Source organism: Entelurus aequoreus, linkage group LG04 (assembly GCF_033978785.1).
Source record: "Entelurus aequoreus isolate RoL-2023_Sb linkage group LG04, RoL_Eaeq_v1.1, whole genome shotgun sequence".
In the NCBI taxonomy this organism is placed as follows: domain Eukaryota; kingdom Metazoa; phylum Chordata; class Actinopteri; order Syngnathiformes; family Syngnathidae; genus Entelurus; species Entelurus aequoreus.
Genome location: NC_084734.1, coordinates 45568307 through 45591681, shown reverse-complemented (window position 1 = coordinate 45591681; position 23375 = coordinate 45568307). Strand labels below are relative to the sequence as shown.

At 38.8% G+C, this 23375-nt stretch overlaps 1 protein-coding gene across 5 annotated transcripts in view; it reads right to left on the bottom strand.

The window, feature by feature from the left end:
* LOC133647861 (bromo adjacent homology domain-containing 1 protein) overlaps positions 1-23375 on the bottom strand; it is a 73013-nt gene that overhangs the window by 29215 nt on the left and 20423 nt on the right. For 2 of the 5 annotated variants that reach the window (XM_062043587.1, XM_062043581.1), the window contains exon 1: positions 1196-1416. The exons of the other annotated variants lie outside the window; for them this stretch is intronic. The gene's annotated coding sequence lies outside the window, so the exon portion shown is untranslated. Of the gene's footprint in view, positions 1-1195; positions 1417-23375 lie in introns of those variants that run through there. 5 annotated transcript variants of the gene reach the window in all.

Below are 23375 nucleotides of genomic sequence, written 5' to 3'. Positions count from 1 at the left end.
GGGTGCTGGAGCCTATCTCAGCTGCATTCCGGCGGAAGGCGGGGTACACCCTGGACGAGTCATCACCTCATCACAGGGCCAACACAGATAGACAACATTCACACTCACATTCACACACTAGGGCCAATTTAGTGTTGCCAATCAACCTATCCCCATAGAACCCATCATTCATTCAGTCCACAGTGATGTCAGAGGCTGGATTTGTACCAGAAACCCTAAAGTTTCTGGATGGTCGCTCTACCATCTGAGCCACACCTCTCTGTGAATATGTATTGAATCTGGCAAGCCACTGTTTGACAGGCCAAAACAAATGATTTCGGCCCACAGGTCCTACTTTGGGCGTGTTTATGCAACATCTCATTAATGGTAATAACTAAAATAGTAATAGTAATAAATACAATCAATATGAAAAGATCAAGTTGGTGTACATAAATGAATACAATTGCAATATGTTTTTCAGGTCATATTTGCACATTTCCTCTTATTTTCCCCACTATTTTCAATTATTTCAGCATCATTGTTGTGACGAGAGCCTATTTTCTCAGGTTGAAGGGTCCCTAAACTCTCAGAGGGGCCACCCAGCTTCAACTTTGTCCTAAAGCTGGCATGAAAAACTGCCAAAGGTGCTTTGCCATGTTTGCATGTCACCAATGACACGTTAGGCAGCAAACAGGAGGCGTTGGCATGTATTGGAGATAAAAAAAAAATAAGTTTTTCAAGCCTTCTTGCTTCTCTTTGCGGCCCATGCACGTTGCAGTATTATTAATAGTAATAATAATAATAGAACAGGATGGTACACAGTAAAGCTTGACGTCGCTTGCCCATCCGAACAAGCCAGGCTCTAAATATGTGAGAATGGGGGAGGAAGGGAGGAATACTGTACGCTGACAGAAGCCAAATAAAAGGGCAGCCTCTTCCTCCTTCATTATCCGATCACATTGTCGAACCCTCATTAGTGACACAGCGTGGCGGACGTCACGACCGAACGGCCCGACAAGAAGAGACGAGGAGGAGAAGGCTCCGGCCGGTGAGAGGCTCCACACCTCCCTCCTTCCTCCTCCCTCTCTCCACCGCGTCGACAAATAAATATCACATTTAAAAAAATAATTGCATTCGCCCCCTTTCCTCTTTCCCTTCGGAACAACTTGAAGCACACACCAAGCGACGACAGCGATCGAAGCGACCAACAACTTACCGCCGCACTTCCTGCCTGCCGGGGGCCGTCGAGCGAGCGAGCGTGTGCCGGGGAGCGGAGGGAGAGAGCCGGACTGGTGCGATGGCACGGCTCGGTAAACTGGGAGAGCTGGGGAGGAGTGAAGGACGGTCGGTGTTGTGCGCGTGTGTGCGTGCGTGTGTGTGTGTGTGCGTGTGCGTGTGCTTCCTGGTTGTGCTTCCACCGTTTTCAAGCGAACTTAATCCGAATCCAGACCAGTGTCGTGGCTTCTTTCCGTTGAAAGCCTCCAATGTCCAATTCATTCAACGCACACATAACTGGCAGATCTTTCTTCACTTAAAAAAAAATATATATATACAACATATATATGTATATCATTTTTTTTGATGCAATATGACATCACAGACATCCAACTGGCGGCTCTTGGGCCAATCGCAGCCCTTGAATGACATATATATATATATATATATATATATATATATATATATATATATATATATATATATATATATATATATATATATATATATATATATATATATATATATATATATATACAGTATATATATATATATATGTATATAATAAAATATATATATATATATATATATATATATATATATATATATATATATATATATATATATATATATATATATATATATATGTATATATATATTTTATTATATACATATATATATATACTGTATATATATATATATATATATATATATATATATATATATATACTGTATATATATATATATATATATATATATATATACTGTATATATATATATATATATATATATACTGTATATATATATATATATATATATATATATATATATATATATATATATATATATATATATATATATACTGTATATATATATATATATATATATATATATATATATATATACACATATATATATATATATATATATATATATATGTATATATATATATATATAATAAATACTTGAATTTCAGTGTTCATTTACTTACACATATACACACACATAACACTCATCTACTCATTGTTAAGTTAAGGGTTGAATTGTCCATCCTTGTTCTATTCTCTGTCACTATTTTTCTAACCATGCTGAACACCCTCTCTGATGATGCATTGCTTTGTGGCACGCACAAAAGTGCTTTCATCAAATGCACTAGAGTCTGGAATCTTCCATCTCTCCCTAGCATGGCCCAAAACTGGTCAATCCTTACTTCCTGAGGAAGATCTTCACTGCCAAGCACTTGGTAGTCCACTACTTCTTCCCAGAGGCTATCCAGGTCCAATCGCAGCTGCGGCTTGGAACTTACAAGCGTATTTCTTCATCTTACTCATCGTCGGCGTCGCCACGACTGTATCTTCCTCGTTCTTCTGCTTCGTCTCCTTGTTGTGTGCGCAGTTGTGCACTCTCTAAAAGCCGTAGATGTTATTGTCACATATGTACAGTAGATGGCAGTATTGTCCTGTTTAAGAGTGTCACAACATTGCTGTTTACAGCAGAAAAACTGCTTTACGGTAGACGAAAACGTGACTGATGTTGTTGTGTGTTGTTACCGCGCTGGGAGGACGTTAATGAAACTGCCTAACAATAAACCCACATTAGAAACCAAGAACTCGCCCTCGATCATTCTACAGTTATAACGTAATTGGGCAGGCACGCTGTTTATATTGTGGGAAAGCGGACGTGAAAACAGGCTGTCCTCATTCAGGTCCGCATGGAGCTGGAGGGGGCGTGGACTCCAGCTCCGCCTGAATTTCGGGAGATTTTCGGGAGAAAATTTGTCCCGGGAGGTTTTCGGGAGAGGCGCTGAATTTCGGGAGTCTCCCGGAAAATCCGGGAGGGTTGGCAAGTTTGCATCAGACAGACCAAGGAGCATACCTGCCAACCGTCCCGTTTTTGCCGGGAACTCACGTTTTTTGTCTTTTCCCGTTTTCCTGGTTCCGTTTTTTTTTTTTTTTACCGAATTCTATTGTTTTCTATATATCTATCTATAATATATGTCCTATGGAGAAAAAAACGCCATTAAAAAAAAAACGCCAACCGACACCAAAACAAATCAAAGTAATTCATTTTGGTATTTGCTGACTAAAATTAGCCCCTTAAGTCATCAAGCAACTATAAAATGTTATTACTGATTAGATGATATGTCCAATATTTTGTATTTCTAATGGTCCAAACATGTACTATAATGTGGGCCTGTCATTATCCGTGGCCCAGATCATGTTTTGCTTAGGTTTTGTTCTGTTAGATTTGGCCCCCCTCAGTTCCTGTTTTGTGCAACCCTGGGTTTGTTTTTGGTTACCATGGGTGCTGATTGGTTTCAACTGCCTCTGATGAGTGTCCAGGATGCTCACCTGCTGCCGGGGACTAATCAGAGAGCTATTTATTCATGTTGCTCGCCACACAAGGTCTGGCTTCGTTGTTTGCTGTATGCAACTCTTACGTTTAGTTATTCCTGTTTCTCGACTCCTGATTCCTGTGCTAAGTTTTGTTCCTTAGCTTCTCGTGCGATCGGCACACTTTCCTTCTGTTTGTTTCCTGTCGTTTTGTATTTTGGAGGATTTATGCCAATAAATCATATTCCTACCTGCACGCTTCGTCCGGAGTGGTCCGTCTGCATCCCAGGAGAACGAACCCCGCAGTAACATGCGACCCCCACGTGACAGGGCCAAAATGTGTCTAAAACGCAAATTATGCCATCAGAAAACAAGCCTAAAATTATACTATGTTTATTTGGGGGGAATTGAATCTGATATCTTATTTTTAAGTCCAAAACTATGAATTAAGTACCAAAGTTTGCAGTATTAGAGTGGTTATTTAAGTTAAATCCAAAATATGGTCGCCAATTCTAATTAGATTTTTGTGTGATTTTTTATTTAATTTTTTTGAATACAGTACCATCATCAAGAGTTTTCCCAGTCAATTTACCTCAGGTTTTCTTCAATAACAAATGATCCCACCCTGTCCTTGGTGGTACATGACATGTTTGTGCTAGTATCACTAATTAGTGAGGAATGGTTGTCTGTCTATCTGTGTTGGCCCTGCGATGAGGTGGCGACTTGTCCAGGGTGTACCCCTCCTTCCGCCCGAATGCAGCTGAGATAGGCTCCAGCACTCCCCGCAACTCCGAAAGAGACAAGCGGTAGAAAATGGATGAATGGATGGACGGAATTCTATTGTTCATGAAATAAGAATAATACAAAGAAATAGTACTGCCACTATAGGCCTGGGCTGATAACAAATTAGGAGATATTGTCACACAAATTATTGCCAATAAACAATACTATTGTCACCATTATTTTGTGACCAAATTAAGTGTTAATGTAATCATAATAATAATAAAACAAGTAACCTTTTCAAATGTTCTTATTAGTTGTTGTTTGTCTACCTTTGTAATTTAAAGGTAATTCACTTTAAATGATCCTAAATAAGTATGCAAACAATAAGAATAAAACTAATCTCTTAAATATTGAACATCTTCAGTGAATTATACTTACATAGCGCTTTTCTCTAGAGACTCAAATGCGCTTTATATAGTGAAACCCCTTAGCTACTTTTTTAAGATACATTTAAACCAGTATGGGTGGCCCTGGGAAAAGGTGGGTTAAGTGTCTTGCCCAAGGACACAAAGGCAGTGACTCGGATGGCATGGCGGAAGCGGGAATCAAACCTGTAACCCTCAAGTTGCTGGCACGGTCCTCTACCAACCGAGCCACGCCGCCATCTTGAAGTGAATTTTTTCCCCAGTTTAATAAACTGGACAAAGTGGTCTATTTTGTTGTATTTTATTTGTTTCCATCACTTTCCAACAAATTGGGGATATTTGCTCGTTCGTCTGTGTAGATGGGCTCATCTTGGTCACTCCTTTGAAGCCGAAATACTCTCACACCAGATTTGGCTTTGCAATCATCTTTTTTTCCTCCTAATTTTTGTTGTTTTGTGGTTCTTCTCACCAGCAACTAGCAAGGCTTTGTCCGTGCATCCTGTGTGTAAACTAGCGGTCCCACTCACAGAGACAAAGACTGTGGAAGACTGACAAAAGGATTCACTCTCTTCATTTAATTCTGTTATTAAATAAACACGCTCTGGTTTTGAAAGCGATGCACAGAGTGAACACTCTTGTGCCCTGTTTAAAAGCAATAAAGAAAACAAACAAAGGAAAATGGCTATTTATCAATGACAGCAAGGTGTTTGAATTCATTTTCATTTATTGTTTGAATAACTGATTCGGCCCAAGTCTAAAAGGGCACTATTCCGAACTACACAACTGATTATGTACATGCGCAGTCCAGTTGGAATTATTAAGCACAACAAGCAAGTGTGCGGTTTAGCTAGCAGCAGAGATTACAAAGCCAAAGTCTTTGTGTCAAATAGTTAAGTGCAAATTGAACAATTTGTAACTGGAGAGCAAACATCCATTCATCTATTTTCTACCACTTGTCCCTCTCTGGGTTTAAGGGGCTGGAGTCTATACCAGATGCACCTCGGGCGGAAGGCAGGGTCGCCTGGACAAGTCACCACTTCATCGCAGGGAAAACAGAAATAAACACACAACCATTTACACACCGAGGCCAAATTTAGTGTTGGCAATCAGCCTATCCCCAGATGCATGTCTTTGGAGGTGGGAGGAAGCCGGAGTACTTAGAGAGAACCCACACAGTCACGGGGAGAACAAGCAAACTCCACACAAAAAGGATTCAATTCAGGACCTTCTCGCTGTGAGGCATGAGCTCTAACCACCGTACTGCCCTAGAGCAGAGTTATTCAACTACATAATGAAGAGGGCCGCAGTTTTAAGAGCCCAAGGGCCGCACATCAAAATGTGGATGTTTCGTCAGAAAGTGCCTCCGCGGGTTATATTTCTTAGAGACTGTGTTTACTTAATTGCAAAGTAAACACATTGGCTTTCACACTGCACTGTCAATAATATCAATATTCTGCCCTCGCTACTTGTTTCCAGCATGTGCAGCTAGTTAACAGTATGAAGAAAAAGAAGCTCCAGGTTGTTGAGGATTGATGTTCCTTCTTTTGAATTATTTTCCTCCCTTAGTTTTATTTCTTTACACTTCTTCCTTCATTTGGGTTTGTAAGACTAAAAATGTAAACATAAAATAAACAGTAACAAAATGATAACCATTGTGTATTTAACATAAATAATGTTCATTGTGTATTTTACATAAATAAAATAAAAGGTTCTGTGTTAATACAATAAACTACAAACATTTACACATATAGAAATTACTAGGGATGATGTTTGATAAGAAATTATCGAGTTTGAGCCTATTATCGAATCCTCTTATCGAACAGATTCCTTATCGATTCTCTTATTGAGTCCAGATAGGTTGTGGTATATGGAAAAAAACACACAATATTTGGTTTAACAAAAGCTCACTTTTATTATATAAGAAAAAAAAAAAATCTAATAAATAAATAAGTATTGACTGTTGTTACCCAAAGTATATTAAGTGGGATTTTTCAGAAAAACAAATATATACAGTAACACAAAAACAACCTGTCTCTGTGATCACTATATGTGTATAAATAATAATATAGTGTTAAATAAGATCAGTCCCTTGGGCACAAAACTGAAAATAATACAGTTCTCCAAAAAGTGCACTTCTGCTGCTATTTGACATAACTTTGTTATGATGCTTTGACATTTTTTCACTTTATTTCTTTATTGAAAGAAAATTCTATGAAAAGAGAAGTTGTTTGCAAATGTGGTTACAATGCTAAAAATGAAAAGTTAAAGCTAAAACAAGAAATACACTTTATTGAGTTAACATTATTTCTTTATAGGGGGAAATATGTGATGTTATGAGCTAGGCTAGGGAATTTAACAACTACACTACCCAGCATGCAACGGGAGTGACGAGCATGCGCGGTAGCCCCGAAAAGTGTTGTTGCATGTCGTCACGTAAGAATGAAGTTATAAGCACGCTGTGAAAGTAAACGCCAAGAGCTCAGCCAACACGCCCCGTCTGCTTTGTTTATAATTAGACAGACAACACATATACAGTGTGATTTTGTTTTGTTTACAAGGAAAGAAAAACAAAAGTTAAAAAAGGGAGACGTCATATATGTTGTATGTTGTATGTATGTGCTGCGGTTGCTTTAAGAACGTTGCGACAGCTGCCGTAAAGGAGGTGCGTTGCTAGCCAGGTTGCTATGTTTCCGGTTGGTCGTAAAAGTGTTTGTCATGTGTTTGTACACTGCTCAAATCTCTCAGTAAAGTTATTCATTGGATTATACCTTTTGTTTTGAACTTTATTACACCTTGGAGCGCTTTTTCTGGTCCATTTTTTTCCTGCTTTCGCTATCTGCGCCTAATGACTGAGCTACGTGACGTAATTTCTTGTGATGTCACACTAAGCATTTCTGGTCGGGACGGGATTCGTTCCGAGGGATTCGAATAAAGAACCAACTCTTTTTCTTTACTATAGTGGTCTCGATAACGGGTACCGGTTCTCAAAAAGGGATTCGAGTCCGAGGACTCGGTTCTTTTCTTATCGAACAACCGGGAAAACCGGTTTCGAGTATCATCCCTAGAAATTACACAACATTCAAACACCAAACATTGTATGTGAGTTGTTGTTGTCATCCTCTACTGGTCAAATTTAGCACTAAATGTATTAAACAAGGATTGATCGTTACTCTCAGATAAAAAACAAAACACGACCACGAATACAAAATACATCACAAAGTTAGCAATTTCAATGCAAAACAAAGTAAATATCTTTATGCACAAATTATATCCACTTACAAATGTTTGACCAAGTTTTGTGATAAAGCTTACATGCTGGGCTGTCTACCATTGTTGCTGCTTGTCTGGATCAGTGTGTCCATCGCTTAAAAGGTCTGCCATAAAAATGACTCGAGCACTTGCTTGGGGTAGAACATTCATACTTTGTTGTCCAGTCGTTAAAAGTCCGATTTTTGCTATCTATTTAGATTTTTTTTCAGGGTTGAATGAGTAGTCTTCTTCTACTCATCCCACTGCTGCTTCACTGTGACACATGTCTCGCTGTTTCCCCCTGCGGGGTGGCAGCAGTACTACATACACCCTAGTTTTAATGGTTTCATCAAGCCTATTTGGGTGATGTTCGGCGGGCCAAATGAAAAGCTTCGGAGGGCTGGATGTGACCCGCGGGTTGCCAGTTGAATGGGCCTGCCCTAAGGTAAACATGTTAATGCATGATGGAGTAAAGTCTTTTCACTGATTTTACAACTTGGGTCAGGTCTCATCGCGAAGGTCAACATTTGTAAACATTGCGAGAAGTGATTGGAACGATAATGAAAAAGTGGAAAATCCTGGACAATTACCTTGGCGCTAATTGCAGAAGAAAATCCATACTGTGTGAGATGCTTACTAGCGAAATAGAGTTGTATGGTATAACAACACTAATAAAGTACTGCGGTAATAATTATTTAAAAAGGTACTATACTGCCTTTGAAAAATACTGGTACTTTTTTTTCATGCGCGTGCTGGCGCGCTGTGGTGACACTGCTGGTACTATGAGCCAAGGCGCATGTAAGTCAACACACACACACACACACACACACAGCACTTACAAGCAGAAACAGTGTGGAGACGGGAGCGGGAAAATGGATGTATTTTTACATCAAAACTAACAATTGAGAAAAAGCTATAAACACTGAATCGCCATTCGGCAAGTGGTGCTTTAAAACATTTTGGGTTGGGCGATATAGATTATATAAATTATTCAAATTCAGGGTTTTCCTCACATGTACTTGCTTGACTTGTTGAAAACAAGTGTAAACAGAATTACAATAATCAATGTGAGACTAAATGAACGCGTGAATGATAATTTCGAGATCCGATTTTGACAATAAATCTGTCACTCAAAATTTAAAAAAAGTCACTAAAAGGATTAGAGAAGTCTCAAGCAACTTGAAAAATATTCAACAAAGTACATCGTACAATAAGCAGCAATGATTAAAAACTAGCTTAAGGATATAATATAAGACAATGATTCTCAAACTGTGGTACGCGTACCACTAGTCAGATCAGTGTATAAAGAGAGTATGGCCCACTAAACAACAGGCACATTGTTTACTACCAAGGACGTGTGTGGATGTGCCTGGAAGCATGCAATTGCTGTTGTTTTGATGTTAGTTTCTCTGACAAAATAAACCATAATCATACAAATACATTTAATTCTAAACATACACCAGCTCATACATTTACAACAAAACATTATTTTATTTTGTCAAAGTATAATTTTGCTGCCATATTTGATGCACTCTGCAGCTACTTTCCTTAAGTGTTGAGTGACCAGCAGGCTCTCTAACACGCACCAGACGGTACAAAAAATGTGAAAGAATACCCAGAGAGACCAAAAAAATAACCCTTTACCCACATTTTTCCAAAATCTTTATTAGCTTTGGACCAACAATCACTGAGAAATTATAATTTTTCCCCATATTTCAACACCATAACTCAGATATGGTAACACTAACGAGAAGTAGAGAATATGGAGTGATTACTGGTTTGGAACATCCATCCATCCATTCATTTTCTACCGCTTGTCCCTTTCAGGGTCACGGGGGGTGCTGGAGCCTATCTCAGCGGCATTCGAGCAGAAGGCAGGGTAGACCCTGGACAAGTCGCCAGAACATATTTTGCTTTATTCATTATTGAAATACTCCTTGCCACTTTATGATGTATATTTTTATATGAGATTTCCAGTTCATTCTATCATCTATTATTACACCCCAAATTTGGTTTATTTTACTATTTCAATGTCTACTCAGTCCATTTGTATTTGTGTTTGACTTTCTCTTCTACTGTTACCGAATAGCATTATTTTAGTTGTATTGAGATTCAAAGATACCGTATTTCCTTGAATTGGCGCAGGGAATATAGTATTCGCACGTCTAGAATTACTGCCGGGTCAAACTCGTTTCTCAAAATAATTAACGCATGCTTGGCCTTATCGCCGGTTTATTATTGAAGCTGGATCAAATTCGTTTCGCAAAATATTAATTTTATTATCGCATGTCTGTAATTTTCGCCGGGTCAAACTCGTTTCGCAAAATATTTAGCATATGGCTAGAACTTCCACCGGGTCAAATTCGTTACGTCACGAGTGACGCATCTGTCCTCATTTTCAAAATGGAGGAAACTGCTTTCAGTAGTTTACAATCGCACAAAGGAAAAAAGATAAAGAGCTTTTCAGTAGGATTTAAGGTCCAAGCTATTGAATACCTGTACAGTATGCTAAAGAGAACAGTAAGCAGCTATGTTTTATTAATATACCGTAGCTGCGTGTGTGAAATACTGTATAAGTCATTAAATGACTCCCGCCTCCTGGTGGTAGAGGGCGCTGCCGCGCTAGTGATCCTTCTTGCGACTTCCGGTACTGCAGAAGAAGTGAACACACGCAGCAAGAGATTTTTTTTTCTGTCCTCTGCCTGAACTTTTAAAATGGAGGATTACATACATAAAATAAAACAGTTTTCTAAACTGGACTTTCAATCGAAGCAGGAGGTAATAATTAAAGGAATATCTCCATCGAAACAGAGACTTTTAAAACTGAAGAAAGAAAATAAGGAAGACTTCTATAAACAAGTTATCGATGCTTTTGGTCAGAAGGAGCTGCAAATGGACTCCATTTATAAGTACAGGTAAGACCATAATAACGTTTTTTTTAATTAAATGTGCTTTTCATGATGGTATGCTTACATCACACTCAAAGCGCACGCCTAAATTTTATGGATTCCTTTTGGTAAACGCCGGAGTGAGAAGAGGTTTTAAAATAATTACCGCATGCACGGCCATCCCGCCGGTTTCCGGTAAACGCAGGTGTGACAGGAGGTTTTAAATTAATTAACGCCCCTGCGGCTATTCAAGGAAATACGGTAGTCTGTTTTGTCAAACCATCTTTCTAATTTATTAATTTTGTCTGTTATTATTTGTAATAACTTCTGTGTGTTCTCTCATGAACAAAACAAAGATGTTGTGTCGTGTGTTTACCTCACACAAGACACTATAGTTGGTGACTCTCCAGTGTTGACGGCAAACATTCATTTGTCTTCTTTCCCGGTTGTGGGGAAAGCATTGTAAAAGCTTTCCACAATTATTGTTAGTAGAGCAGCCCCGGGCTGCATAACGGCATTTTTTCACGTCGAAAAACTAACAAGGAAGCGGCGCAAACACATAGGATCAGCTCAAAGTTGGTGGAAAACACCCAGTAGTCACATGAGTGCCTTTTGACCAATCATTGAGATCGCCTTAAACCAGGTTGGCCATACTCTCTCGGAACACAGCTCTGCCACTAGTGGTATTCGGGCTCCATCTAGAGGTACAACAAAAATTGACTTGATTAAAGTACAGTGTTTTGTTTTCCTATATACAAACACTGTGTTACTGTTCAAACTATGTGTAATGTTACAGTGGCCGACAATATTAAATATACTTGTTAAATAAAACATCTGCCTTGTTTTTAGTAAATACTTAGACCTACTACGCTACTATATTTTAATGTTGGTCATTATGGTGGTACTTGGAGAGCAATTGCCACCATAATAATTAATAATAACAGGTGAGTTATATCTAACATTGTTTTAGCCTTCATCGCAGATTATGCAAATCATATGATGTTATGTTATGTTGTTATGTTATGTTGGATCCACTATGGACTGGACTTTCACAACATTATGTCAGACCCACTCGACATCCATTGCTTTCGGTCTCCCTTAGAGGGGGGGGGGGCATTACCCACATATGCAGTCCTCTCCAAGGTTTCTCATAGTCATTCACATCGATGTCCCACTGGGGTGAGTTTTTCCTTGCCCTTATGTGGGCTCTGTACTGAGGATGTCGTTGTGGCTTGTGCAGCCCTTTGAGACACTTGTGATTTAGGGCTATATAAATAAACATTGATTGATTGATTGATTGATATATTGACCACGCCCCCAACCCCTCTAGCCACGCCTCTACCCCCACAGGTATGTTGGTAATCTGGGGGAAAACCTGAAATTTGTTTGATGATAGGGTTTGATGATAAGAGAACGTACGCTTCCTCAATGCACTTCAGAGTCATAACTAGCTAGCTAGCTTTCGTCTAAATCACTAATCTTCACCTCCACGGCGACAAATAAACTACGTTTTGAATCATCCTTGGGCATGTTCACCAATGTGTTACATGGTCTTTCCTTTTAACAACACTCAGTAAACGTTTGGGAACTGAGGAGACACATCTTTTAAGCTTCTCAGGTGGAATTCTTTCCCATTCTTGCTTGATGTACAGCTTAAGTTGTTCAACAGTCCGGGGGTCTCCGTTGTGGTATTTTAGGCTTCATAATGCACCACACATTTTCAATGGGGGACAGGTCTGGACTACTGGCAGGCCAGTCTAGTACCCGCACTCTTTTACTATGAAGCCACGTTGATGTAACACGTGGCTTGGCATTGTCTTGCTGAAATAAGCAGGGGCGTCCATGGTAACGTTGCTTGGATGGCAACATATGTTGCTCCAAAACCTGTATGTACCTTTCAGCATTAATGGCGCCTTCACAAATAAACTACGTTTTGAATCATCCTTGCAGAACTAGGAATAGCTGAACATTAGGGGTGTAAAAATTAATCGGTACAAATTGATACCCGATTTTAACTTTAGAGATTTAAATACATCGTTCGACGAGCGTCTGGATCAATCTATTTGTAATATAGATTGGTCGACGTCCGATTGGAAAGTCATAAATCGGTTGATTGTAGATCTGTTACAAAATATGGCCGCTCTAATTTTGCGAACACTTCTCCGGTGACGTAATACGAATACCGTTGTCGTTAGCAACTGACAACGACAGAGCAACCTGGCAGACAGTAATTCTGATTGACTTACCGAAAGAACCAATGACCGACCAATCCAAAAATTATTGTGCCTAAATCAAAGCCAACCATGGAAGGCATCATGCAATGCAAACCAATCAGAAGCAACCTAAGGCGGGTCTTTGCGTCTTTATCTTTCACACACACCTCAGTGTTGTCAACTTGGCAACTTTCTCGCTAAATCTTGTATCTTTCCAACTCCTTTTTGTGACATTGATTTCAAAAGTGACTAGCGACAAATCTAGCAACTTTTTTGGATGATTGGAGACATGAAAGCATGTATCACTCTAATGTCCTTAACGTACAAGCGGTGGTGCTGTGAGCCTTTCCTCTCAGGCGGTCACCCATCTACTGAATGTCTGCTCTTGGACAGCTTGTACTGAAAACACATTTAGTTGTACTTTTAAATGCAATTGCAATGAAGTCCGTTTCATTCTCGTCAAAGCAGAAAGGAGACCCACACCCACTCTGTGCAAAGCTGCCGCTGTTTCTGCTTTGGTTGAGATGTAAATATTTCATCAGAGTCACTCTTCAAATAAAAATAAATGTTCATGTTAATGTGCCAGTCAATAGATTTGGTTTGTTTGTAACTATCACAACCCTTCAGTCTTTTGATCAAATTTAATATGCTAACAATTAACAATGTAAAACGAAGAAAAATACAACTAAACTAAGAATCAACAGAAGAAAATTAATTTACAGTTCTAATCATAATTTGCATTTTTTATCACACATCTTATTTTCTTTAAGTTTATGGATTACAATGTCTTGAAGTTGATAGTTCTACTTTTTGCTAAAAAAGAATACAGGACCGCTTGTTTTGTATGTGTCTATTTAAAAAATGAAAATACAACATTGTTTTGACATGATACATTTAATTTTGTTTTCACCATGCAAAGCTTCCATCTGCATCGATTCGCATCGAATCGTAATGCTTTAAAAAGTATTGCTAGTGAATCGTATCGTAACCGATGTATTGAGATTCATATCGGATCGCCATTTAAGGTAGAGATGCACACTCCTACAAAACATGCATCACTACACACTATTGGTTGTATTCCATCACGTGACTTTTGAACAGAAGTAAACAAAGTGGTGGGCCACCAAACCAATATGGCAACTGTGCAGCAAACAGAGTGCGAACAATCTGAGTACAGAAGGGGCCTATATTGTATAATTAAAATCAGATATACGAGCAAAAAATCTAACTATGCAATGGAAAATATACCTTTACAATATCCCAAAAAAGATTTGTCAAGTGATCCCAAGGATCCGTTGGTCGCATTCCAGGATTTGTCAAACAATCTATTGCTCCAGACATCATTCTTCCTGACAAAACAGATGAAAACTTGGAAAATCATGGTTTACAACTTCTTTGTGTGTGGCTGGGTCAAAGATATTGGTATCAAAACTCTCCCGGATAAATCATGCAGTGTTTTTTGCTCGGGTGAGGTTGCATTTCATGATTTAACTTCATGTCTCCAGCCATGTTTGTTGCCTTATTGTTGTTGCACGCGTCGTTTACGATTATGTATGTTTTTTCCAGTCTTTATCAACATATAACTATAGATGTCAACGTTGTGTATGTGCTGAAAGCTTCGTTTATGATTGCTACCTTTGGTAGAAGCTAAACTATTTTGGGTTTTGCTCACATTTGCTTTCTTTTATTTAGATTCGCTGAGTTGGTGCTTTACGAAACACTTGTAACAAAAATGTGTTTCAAGAACTCCGGAACAAGATAAAATACATCAAATATCCAGATGGTATTTAAATGGGAAATACTAAACGTTGAAAATATTAAAAAAACCTTAAACAAAGGTTTGTTAAAGGTCAATCTGCTTCCTTAGACTAGAGCGCATGAGAAGTTTCGCATTGTTTTTTGTCAAATCTTGCATTCTTTCGCCCTTCTTGATACATCTCTAAAAACTCAGGAGAAACTTGTATCTTTTTGTGTTTCGAACGGTTTCAACATTCTAAAACGACGCAAGCATAGGGCATTTTTCTACAAGAAGAGCAAAATGCTGCCCAGAACGTTATGACAACAGACGCTCGCTGGCCCAGCACTTCACACATTTAAGGAGCCAAACGTGATGCCAGATGAATACAACCTATCGGAGGATACAATAGCTAACCGCTAACAGCAAACTAGCGTTACTGAATGTACTCAACTGGGTAGATCAATACAAATATCGACTGTAATGATAAGTACAAGAGCTGTATATGGTCGATACTACAATGACTACATTGATATTTTATATTATTATGAAATCTTTTGTCATTTTGCTATTGTTTATAAACTCAGGAACTATGTTGCGGAACACTTATGACCAATGTACAGTATAACCCTTTAATACCATCTCGGTATTGGATGGATACCCAATGTTTTGGTATGACCCAAACTTATGTTAAATATCTAAACAACAAAAGTATAAGTGCTTATTACATTTTAACTGAAGAGTAGATATAACATTTTAAAATAAAATGTAACCAGGTATGAACAGTAAATTAACAAGTAGATGAATAGTCCATCCATCCATCCGTTTTTACCGCTTGTTCCTCATAATTATGACAAAATAATACAATTAGAAATGACAAAATATGTTACTGTGTATGTCAGAAGCCTAATTAACCTGTTTGCTTACTTACAACTAAAAGAGAAGTTGTCCAATACGTTCAAAAGGTTATTTAATACCATTTTATTTCAGTGTTCTGCAATACGAAACATATGTTTAATGTATAAGATTTTCTGATCAATTAAAGCCAATAATGATATTTTTGTGGTCACTTTTATTTTGAAAAGTATCGAAAAATATCAAAATACATGTTGGTACCGATAGAGATATTAATATAGCATGAGCATTTTATTACATACAATTAGCACATGCTCAATTCTTTGTGGCGTAATTAATTACTAATAGTAAAGCACTTACAGCAGTATAACTAACAAAATGCTGTCATTCTATTATTTCATACCTACTTATACATTAATAATATTTATGTAAAAAAAGGAGTAAAGTGAAAATAAATATATGAATAAAAATACTGTAATATAATATAATATTGTATTCCAGTATTTCAATTTTTTTAACATTTCCTGTCCAGCCATTCAGGCAAATTATATTGTTGATGTAGATGCCCATATCTGCTGTACATAATTGCTATACAAAAGAGAAGTGTGGGATACTTCTCTTGTTGCCTTACTTGTATTTGACTTTATTAAATGGATGTATTTAGTTTTTGGGGATGGGATAGAAAGAAGAAGAAAAAAGAAGACAGGGGAAATTGCAGGGACAAGAAGGAGATGAGACAGACAGAAAAACAACGACAAAAAACAAAAGCAAGAATAACAACAGAACACCATCGGCGAATACAATGTATACAAATATAATGCAAAAAATTATAACAAAGCACCAGTTAATGAAGTAGAAAGTAATAACATACAAATGACAATGAACATTATTGCACTACAAATGGCGCAATAAAATTACCAATAGAAAAAACACTATTGATAATGAGTAATACTAATAATTACCTCTATTATCAACATTACAATCGCTTCAAATGCAACAATACATAAATGTAATAAAGACATGAATTACAAAATAAATCAGACAAAGGGGGTGGGAAGAGGAGTGGACGATATTAACCTAACAGATTGTTATGGTAAAAATAGGTTAAGCTTCAGCAGTATGCCGTGTTTCCACCCAGTTTTCCCTGGGGGAACAACGTTAATATATGATTGATGAAATGTGATTATATGCATGAGTGTATGTATGTATGTACCGGTGTATGTGCATGTACAGTATGTACGTATGTTTGTACAGTGAATGTGCGTGTGGATGTATGTACCAAGTGTGTATGTATGTATGTATGTGCGTTCGTATGTACCTATGTATGCACGTATGTACCTATGTACTGTATGTGTGTATGTATGAATATACATCTCTATTTGCGTATGTATGTATATATGGCCCTGTGATGAGGTGGCGACTTGTCCAGGGTGTACCCCGCCTGCCGCCGATTGTAGCTGGGATAGGCTCCAGCGCCCCCCGCGACCCCGAAGGGAATAAGCGGTAGAAAATGGATGGATGGATGGATGGATGTATGAAAATAGGTGTGTGTACAAAAATAGGTTAAGCTTCAGCAGTGTGCCGTGTTTCTACCCAGTTTCCCCCCACCCGGGGTGGGGGATAACGTTAATATTGACGAAACGTATATATATATGCATGAATGTATGTATAGTATGCATGTATGTATGTATGTTTGTACATTGAATGTGCGTGTGAATGTTTGTACCGTGTGTAGAGGTGCAATGTCCACAGATGTTTTGTTGTTTTTATCATTTATTGTTATTGCTATTTTAACTTAACCTGACTCTCGCCAGATCCTTGTAGTTCGCTGAGCTCCACACAAGGATCTGGGACTTCTCAATAGGAGATGTATTTCAGAAGGCAGGGCCTTGTAAAAAAAATCATTATATGTGATTGGATAAACCACTTGTCCGTTATCATGAATGACGTGCTACTTCAACCACTCACATCGAAATCAACCCGTGACGCTGATGAGAGCGACGCTGGGAAATCCGAAACAGAACAGCCGACATATTGGATAACGACAGACCGAAAAGTTCAAAACCGTTCTCTGTTCATCTTTTAAAGAATTAATATTCGATAGATTCGACAAAACAGTTGCAATAGCAGAATCAATGTCAGCACATGACTCCTCACTGCGTGCCGTCGTTGTTATTTGAATCAAACAGTCGCTTGGGTGCTACCTCACATCTATGAAATCCCACCCGGCGATCTTGATTGGTTCATTATTTTTTGCTATCTTGAAGGAGTTTGCATTGTCCTCGAGTTCAGATCCTTGTGTGGAGCTCAACAAACTACAAGGATCTGGCGAGAGTCAGGTTAATTTTAACTGTCCTTTTTTACAAACCCCGTTTCCATATGAGTTGGGAAATTGTGTTAGATGTAAATATAAACGGAATACAATGATTTGCAAACCCTTTTCAACCCATATTCAATTGAATGCACTACAAAGACAACATATTTGATGTTCAAACTCATAAACTTTTTTTTTTTTGCAAATAATAATTAACTTAGAATTTCATGGCTGCAACACGTGCCAAAGTAGTTGGGAAAGGGCATGTTCACCACTGTGTTACGTGGCCTTTCCTTTTAACAACACTCAGTAAACGTTTGGGAACTGAGGAGACACATTTTTTAAGCTTCTCAGGTGGAATTCTTTCCCATTCTTGCTTGATGTACAGCTTAAGTTGTTCAACAGTCCAGGGGTCTCCGTTGTGGTATTTTAGGCTTCATAATGCGCCACACATTTTCAATGGGAGACAGGTCTGGACTACAGGCAGGCCAGTCTAGTACCCGCACTCTTTTACTATGAAGCCACGTTGATGTAACACGTGGCTTGGCATTGTCTTGCTGAAATAAGCAGGGGCGTCCATGGTAATGTTGCTTGGATGGCAACATATGTTGCTCCAAAACCTGTATGTACCTTTCAGCATTAATGGCGCCTTCACAGATGTGTAAGTTACCCATGTCTTGGGCACTAATACACCCCCATACAATCACAGATGCTGGCTTTTCAACTTTGCGCCTATAACAATCCGGATGGTTCTTTTCCTCTTTGGTCCGGAGGACACGACGTCCACAGTTTCCAAAAATAATTTGAAATGTGGACTCGTCAGACCAAAGAACACTTTTCCACTTTGTATCAGTCCATCTTAGATGAGCTCAGGCTCAGCGAAGCTGACGGCGTTTCTGGGTGTTGTTGATAAACGGTTTTCGCCTTGCATAGGAGAGTTTTAACTTGCACTTACAGATGTAGCGACCAACTGTAGTTACTGACAGTGGGTTTCTTAAGTGTTCCTGAGCCCATGTGGTGATATCCTTTACACAGTGATGTCGCTTGTTGATGCAGCACAGCCTGAGGGATCGAAGGTCACGGGCTTAGCTGCTTATGTGCAGTGATTTCTCCAGATTCTCTGAACCCTTTGATGATATTACGGACCGTAGATGGTGAAATCCCTAAATTCCTTGCAATAGCTGGTTGAGAAAGGTTTTTCTTAAACTGTTCAACAATTTGCTCACGCATTTGTTGACAAAGTGGTGACCTTCACCCCATCCTTGTTTGTGAATGACTGAGCATTTCATGGAATCTACTTTTATACCCAATCATGGCACCCACCTGTTCCCAATTTGCCTGTTCACCTGTGGGATGTTCCAAATAAGTGTTTGATGAGCATTCCTCAACCTTATCAGTATTTATTGCCACCTTTCCCAACTTCTTTGTCACGTGTTGCTGGCATCAAATTCTAAAGTTAATGATTATTTGCAAAAAAAAAAAAGTTTATCAGTTCGAACATCAAATATGTTGTCTTTGTAGCATATTCAACTGAATAAGGGTTGAAAATGACTTGCAAATCATTGTATTCCGTTTATATTTACATCTAACACAATTTCCCAACTCATATGGAAACGGTGTTTGTAAAATAAAACATGTATTAGTTTTATTCAGCACTTTTCCTGTCCTTTCTTTTAAATGGACAAAAGGGTAATAATTATTCTGTTTTTCCAACAGCCTAATGAGCAGCATAGTTACCGTAAAAATACATATTTATGAACAAATTAGTCATGGGTTATAAATGAGTTATACTTTTATAGCACTTTTCTACCTTCAAGGTACTCAAAGCGCTTTGACACGATTTCCACATTCAACCATTCACACACACATTTACACACTGATGGCGGGAGCTGCCATGCAAGACCCTAACCACGACCCATCAGGAGCAAGGGTGAAGTGTCTTTCTCAAGGACACAACGGACATGACTACAATGGCAGAAGACGGGGATCGAACCAGGAACCCTGAGGTTGCTGGCACGGCCGCTCTATCAACCAAGCCACGCCGTGAGCACATGCCTAAAAAAATCTCAAGCTGAATTCAAAAGTTGATGGCTAAATTAGAGCCACTGAATATGTGTACGCTTTATAATCCGACTAGTCGACTAATCGTTAAGATAGTCGATGACTAGTCGACTATCAAAATAGTTGTTGGTTGCAGCCCTAGTATGTTTGTGCGTATGTACTGTATGTACCTACGTATGCGTATATGTACCCATGTATTGTATGTGCGTATGCATGTATGAATTTACATTTGCATGTACAATATATTTGTCTCCCAGTATGTGCGGGAGCCAAAGTATGGCCCCAGCGACATAGAAAGCCCAACTCCAAAACAGCAGGTGCGGTGCCCAGGAAACAAGGGACCACCAGCCCCACGCAGGCAGGCTGGCCAGCGACAGGACCCCCAGGACCGGGCCCACCGTGCCACTGGGGAAGCCAGCGGCAGTCCGTAAACGGACGCGCACTGCCGAGGACAAGGCATGGAAGAAGCAGGATAGAACCAGCTCCCAGGCCAGCGAGAAACCACACCCCACGCGGGCAGGGAGACGGGTCGCCAAGAGATTCCCCACAGCCGGACAAGAAGATCGCCCCGGCCCACAAGTAACCGGGCACCCACGAGCCCAACCACCTTCCCCAGAGTGTACCCCGGGCTGCCCCACTCTAGTCAACCGTAGCAGGACTGCCCAGCACGAAGCTAAGGAAACCAGACTCGGAACCCACTGTCCACCGAGAATCGGCCGATCCATCCCCCCTCCCACAGCGACAACCCCCAACAAGTCCTCACCCAGACGACGGCCCAACATCGGGCGCGAAGGAAAGTGTGAGGGTAGGCCCAGGCCGACACCTGACACGCCAACCAACACGACCACAAACGAAAACGAATCCGGCAAGTTCGCCAGCCCCAACAACCCCCATGTGCATGCGCCGCCACAAACCACAATAGCTTTGACTAGCAGATTTGCAAAGGGTCCTTAAAAACAACAACAACACGCTTCTTTCATAGAAATGATCTTTGACTGCTATTTTTAAGAACCTACTGTTAAAATGCAAAAGCGCTATTGTTATATGAAAGATCTTTGACTAACCATTTTACAGTACAGTAGCTTCTTAAAAACAGCAGTGGTCCTGTCATAAAGAGGGTTTCTAATTCCTGTAAACATTTGGTTCTGTTTTAATAAATTACCTTAATTTATGATACGACTAAGTCTTACAAAGACAAGAAAAAGGAGCCCTGTGAAAATTTGTCTTTTAGAACAATCAATTCAAATATTCCTAATGAAATAAAAATTTAAATGACATGAAATGTCTATGATCTATATGCATGTGTTGTTCCAGAAATGACACCAAGGGTGAAGAAACACCATCCTTGCAACCATAGTAGATGATTTTGAGTCGTCTATCTCCCACTGTAGGGATGGGAATTGATAAGATTTTTTCGATTCCACTTTCAATTCTGCTTAACGATTCGGTTCTTTAACGGTTCTCTTATCGATTCTTATTTGGAAAGGAAGAGAAAAAAAGGTGGATTTGCATCAATTGTGTTTAGTTTAGAGGTCACATGACCTTACAAAGCCAACAGTGAGGTCTTAAGAGGCACGTAGCATAGAACAAAAACTTTTGAAAATACATTTTATAAAGAAATTCTGTAGAATTTAACAAAATAAAACGTGGAAATTACACAAGACTTTTTAACTATTCGAAATATTTGCCATCTACCTGTAGTAAAGCTGTTGTCATTTGAAAAAAACTATTGATATTTTACAGACTATTTTTTATTCTCACGGTAATTAAAAATACTTAATAAAGTGTGTCCCTTGACAACTCAAGAGAAACACATAATTTTTGTGACGATGTGTCACTTAACCTCTGGTGGTGGTTCCTTGTTTGGTGTTTGTTTCTTGTCGGCGCTCTTATTTTTGTTCCTCTTCCTGCTTTTCTCCCTGAGCACTCGTTTTCCCTCCCCTGTCCCTGATTGGCAGCCTGGCACCCCTGGTTGCAGTCCGAATCAGGCGGCTATTTATGCCTGCCTCGCCTGTTCCTCATTTCTCGAGGATTATTGTTTGAGAACCTTTGTATGCATGACTGCTTCCTCTTTGTTTAAATATATTAAAATCCTCTTACCTGCGCATCGATCTCCAGTTTCCTGCATCTTGGGGTCACAACTACCGCAGCCATGCGAGTTTGCGACAATTTTGCTTCTAAATTCGGGACAACTCCGTTTATAAGGGGCTGTTGACAACCCTAACTGCAGAGGACGCTTACACATGTACACAGAAGGTTCATGGGATACAATAGGGCTGCAACTAACAAATATTTGAATGGTCGACTAGTTAGTGATTATTTTTTTGATCAGTCAAACGATTATTGCTAATGAAATGCTGTACACGTTGAGTTGACGTTGAGTCTGTGACTTGATTTTAACTATTTTTTTAAAACCTGTTATAGTATTATAGTATTGTAACGAAAGAAACATAAATTACTAAGAAAATAATGGTTTTACTATATTCCACAAAGTATTTTAAAATTAAATAAATAAACAGTTACAGTGCAAAATGTTCTGTAAACATGACATTCAGTGCAAAAAGTATTTTTATTTAGTACTGTTGGGGTTATTTCGCTGCAATTATTTACCTGAAGTAATACAATTGTAAACATGCACATTCCTGATGGTCTATTAGTTAAACATTTTATCAAGCAACTCGTTGACAATAACAAATCTTTGTCGATTAATTTTTATGACCAACGTTGTCAACTAATCGTTGCAGCCGTATTGAACATTATCATAGTGTGTCCAGCTTTATGATAGTGACAACACATGTTGTTAAAATGGTGACGAGACACGTTACGATGGTGACAAGACACGTTACTATGGTGACAAGACACGTTACGATGGTGACAAGACACATTATGATGGTGACAAGACACTTTGTGATAGTGACACTACACGTTACGATGGTGACAATACATGTTATGATGGTGACAATACACATTATGATGGTGACAATACACGGTATGATGGTGACACAGAGGTCTAACAGGTAGCTGGTAATACAGTAATTTGCCAAAGGGTCAACTAACATTTACTTCAACTCTTAGTATGTCTACAAGTGGTAAATTCTGAAATTATGCTTCTATTTAATGACAAATTACTACAATAAAGCATTAAAGCTGTGAGTGGAGATCTGCTTCATAAATTAAGCACAATTTTAAAAAATTCAGTCATAATAATAATAAAAGACACATATCTCACCTTTCCATTGTTTTTGTCAAAGTAGTTGTCATAGTGATGAAAGTAGGAGACCTGCTCTATCATAAAGCTGCACACTGATTTTATTTAGGTAAACAGAACATATTTGTGTTAAAGAAATAGGTTTATTTTTATACTGTTACAAAAAGCAAAAACACT